Source organism: Pteropus alecto, unplaced genomic scaffold, assembly GCF_000325575.1.
Source record: "Pteropus alecto unplaced genomic scaffold, ASM32557v1 scaffold409, whole genome shotgun sequence".
Classification (NCBI taxonomy): domain Eukaryota; kingdom Metazoa; phylum Chordata; class Mammalia; order Chiroptera; family Pteropodidae; genus Pteropus; species Pteropus alecto.
In genome coordinates, this window is record NW_006443133.1 from 46645 (window position 1) to 49650 (window position 3006).

Genomic DNA, 3006 nt, shown 5'->3' on the forward strand with positions numbered 1-3006 from the left:
TAAATCCTTCACATGTTTCGTTTATTCCTAGGTATGTTATTCTTTTTGTTGCAATTGCAAAGGAATTATTTTTTCTACTTCTTTTTCTGACACTTCATTATTATTAGAGTATAGGAATGCTATGGATTTTGGGGCATTGATTTTGTATCCAGAAACTTTACTGCATTTGCTTACTGTTTCTAGCACTGTTGTTGTAGAGTCTTTAGGGTTTTCTATATAGAGAATCATGTCATTCACAAATAGTGACAGTCTGACTTCTTCGTTTCCTATTTGGATGCATTTTATATCTTTCTCTTGTCTGATTTCATTTGCTAGGACCTCCAATGTTATATTGTATAACAGTGGCTATAGTGAACAGCCTTGCCTTGTTCCTGATCTTAGAGGGAAGTATTTTTTAGATTTTCACCGTTAAATAGAATGTTGGCTTAGGTCTTGTCATATATGGCCTTAAATTAAATTACATTAAAGTATTTTCCTTCTATACCGATTTTGTTAAGTGTTTTGATCATAATTGGTGCTGCGTCTTGTCGAAGGCTTTGTCTGCATCTTTTGATATGATCATATGATTCTTATATTTTAATTTGTTTATGTGGTGTATCACACTAATAGATTCGTGTATGTAGAGCCATCCCTGTGCCTCTGAGATGAAGCCCACTTGATCGTTGTGTATAAACTTTTTAATACGTTGCTGAATTTGATTCGCTAGTGTCTTATTTAGGATTTTTGCATCTGTGTTCACGAGAGATATTGGTCTGTAGTTTTCTTTTTTTGTGTTATTTTTATTAGTTTTGGTATCAAGGTCATGGTTTGTGGAGTAGTGCCTCCTTTTGGATTTTTTGGAAGTGTTGAGAATAGGTATTAAATCTTCTTTGAATGTTCGGTAGAATTCATTGGTGAAGCCATCTGGTCCTGGAATTTTACTTTTTGGTAGGTTTTTGATGATTGTTTCAATTTCCATGCTGCTGACCAGTCTATTTAGATTTTCCAGTTCTTCTTGACTCAGTCTAGGAAGTTTGTATTTTTCTTAGTAATGGTTCATTTACTCTAAGTTATTAAATTTGATGTTTTATACTTTTTCATAGTATTCTTGTATGATCCTTTGTATTTGTGCAGTGTCTGTTGTAATTTCCCCTATTTCATCCCTGATTTTGTTCATTTGTGTCCTTTCTCTTCTTTCTTTAATGAGTCTAGCCAGGGGTCTGTTAATTTTATTAACGTTTTCAATAATCGGCCCTTTGTTGAGTTTACTTTTTGCCATTAATTTTTTTGTTTCTAATTTCATTTATTTCTGCTCTAATTTTGATTATTTCTTTCCTTCTGCTGACTTTAGGCTTCATTTGCTCTTCCTTTTCTAGTTTTGTAAGATGCAGCTTTAGATTTTTGGAGGGGGTGGGGAGCTCATTCTTGTTTTTGGAAGTAGGCCTGTAATGATATAAACGTTCTTTTCTTGAACATGAAAAAAACTTTTGCCATGTCCCAAAAGTTTTGATATGTTGTACTATTATTGTCATTGGTTTCTCTGTATTTCTTGATCTTTCTTTTTATTTCTTCTCTGACCCCATTATTCTTCAGTAGTATGTAGTTTAATCTCCATGTATTTATGGTTCCTTTTGCTTTATTTTATCAGTTGGCCTCTAGTTTCAAAGCGTTTTGATCAGAGAATATGGTTTGTATGATTTTAACTCTCTTATATTTGTTGAGGCTATATCTGAGTCCTAGTATATGGTCAATCCTTGAGAAAGTTCCATGTGCACTAGATAAGAATGCATAAACTGCTGTTTTGGGATGAAAGACTCTGTAAATGCCAATTATGTCCAGTTGGTCTAATATGTCACTTAAAGATGTTATTTCCTTTTGATTTTCTGTTTGGATGATGTGTCCATATCTGACAGTGGGGTATTTAGGTCTCCTACTATGAGAGTGTTTTGGTCTGTTTCTCCCTTTACTTCTGTTAGTAATTGCTTTATATATTTCAGATCTCCCTGATTGGGAGCATAGGTATTAAGAAGTGTATGTCTTCTTGGTGCATGATTCCCTTTATCATCATGAAGTGTTTCTCAGTATCTTTCTTTACTTTTTTTATTTCAAACTCTATTTCTTCCGATATTAGTACCACTACTCCTGCTTTTCTCTGAATGCCATTTGCTTGAAATATCATTTTCCACCCTTTTACGTCGAGTCTCTATTGTCTTTGGAACTGAAATATGATTCATGGAGGCAGCATATGGTTGTGTTTTTTTATTTTTATTTTGATCCAATCTGCAACTCTGTGCCTCTTTATTGGTGAGTTCAGTCCATTTACATTTAGGGTGATTATTGAAATATGAGATCTTATGGCCATTTTATCTTTTGCTTTTTGGTAGCTTGGTGTTTCCACTGCTTCCTTGTCCTTGTCTTTCTATTTTCTTTATTTTGGTTGGCTTTTGTGGATTTTTTCTTTGGTCCTTCTTGTTTTATGTTATGTATTTTGGATCTGAATCTTTGACATGTGGTTACCATTAGGGATATGTAAAGGATAGGTGTGTGTGTGTATATATATTCGTCCCTTTTCTTCTGTATGTGTCTGATCTTCATTCCCCTTTGCAAATTTGCATCTTTGAATCATCCTTTTCAGTCATTGTTGTCTCAATTTGTCTCTATGTATGCTGAACGTTCATTACTATCTTGCTATAGCAATTCTTTTTTTATTATTTAAACTTATAATGTCCTGTTCCTAGGAAGGGTTGCACTCCTCTGTTTTTATCAGCCTGCAAGTCACCTTAACTCCTTATTATTTATTTATCTTTTTGGTCATTTTGTTTTAGGTGAGCTGACCCCTTTCAGTATTTCCTGTAGTGCAGGCCTAGTAGTGGAGAATTCTCTTAATTTTGTATGTCTGGAAAGGTCTTTATTTTTCCTTCATAACTAAAGGAGAGCTTAGCTGGATACATTATTCTTGGCTGGTAGTTCCTTTCACTTAATAGTTTAAATATTTGATTCCATTCTTTTATGGCTTATAAGGTCTTT